Source organism: Wasmannia auropunctata, unplaced genomic scaffold (assembly GCF_000956235.1).
Source record: "Wasmannia auropunctata unplaced genomic scaffold, wasmannia.A_1.0 LD336060.1, whole genome shotgun sequence".
Taxonomy (NCBI): Eukaryota; Metazoa; Arthropoda; class Insecta; order Hymenoptera; family Formicidae; genus Wasmannia; species Wasmannia auropunctata.
In genome coordinates, this window is record NW_012026830.1 from 1,518,681 (window position 1) to 1,519,907 (window position 1,227).

Genomic DNA, 1,227 nt, shown 5'->3' on the forward strand with positions numbered 1-1,227 from the left:
TTAAGTCGCGATCTTCGGCACAGTTTCCAGTTTCTGTCGTCATATAACATGTAGAAAATAATTTTCTAAAACCAAAATGAAACTGAGCTGGTGTAACAGTATACGCCGCGCCGTTTAACATTCGAATTTTTCCGAAAAAATTCTCCAGTGCGTCTTGATTTAATCGCCTTGTGAGCAAGAATTTAATATCTGGCAGAGTATTTTGCATATGAATCCATAGTAACTGTAGAGATTTTATGTTTAATTTCCAAAATTTAAAAACTTGCACTCTATTTGTGATGTCTTTTCCCTTTTTTGAAACTTTTAAGCCTAATATATAATCAAACATTTTTTGTAAAAATTGTAATTGATGCTGTGCTCCAGTAAAAGCTTGCCTATAGCTTTTTTTATTTATTACTGTAGATGAGTTAAAAATATCAAATAAACTATCGAATTTTTCAATAAATTCTATTGTCGCTAATGCAACTGCTGGTAAAATATTTAGAACATGTAGTGTTTTCAAGGCTGCTGCCACCGTGGCACTTAAGGTATGAACAGCATATTTTACTTTCATTCGATCAAATCCTGATGGTTTGACATGAGTATCTGTTAGTTTATAAGCTAATCGATTTGATTGGTCTTTATCGTGATTATAAAGAGTTACAATATGATTCCAAGAAATTGGATTATTATTGTACTTAATATCGTTAATATAAAAATTGTTTCTTGTAGCTTTAATTAAATGTGGTGAGTCAGCTAAATAATGAATACGTTCACCATTAATTTCAAAATATGGGATTTCGGTAGTTACACCAAGAAGCTTAATCATATTTTGATAGTTTTTACCCATGTCTGTAACAAGTGCAATAACTTTTAATCCAATATTTTGTAATCTCTTGATTACTTCTTGTACAGCATTTAGTACGTCTGCTTCATAAAAAGTTGAATTTAATAAATAGTAAGCAATTGGTTGCTTCCAAGATGTACAGACACCTCTTATCATAATTACAGCAGCATTACATGCTGGCAAGAATTTTTTTTGATGTCCAAGATTCTCAAATCCTATCACTTCGTCACGACTAATATTATAATGAAGATTTGCTCTTAAAGACATTTCATCAATACAAATTACGCATAACCTATCCAATGACGTAAAATTGACAATTCTTTTCTGTATCATATCGAAGATGAAATCATTAAGTCCGGGAGATATTTGTAATGATTCAATTGAGAGATCGGAAGAGCACA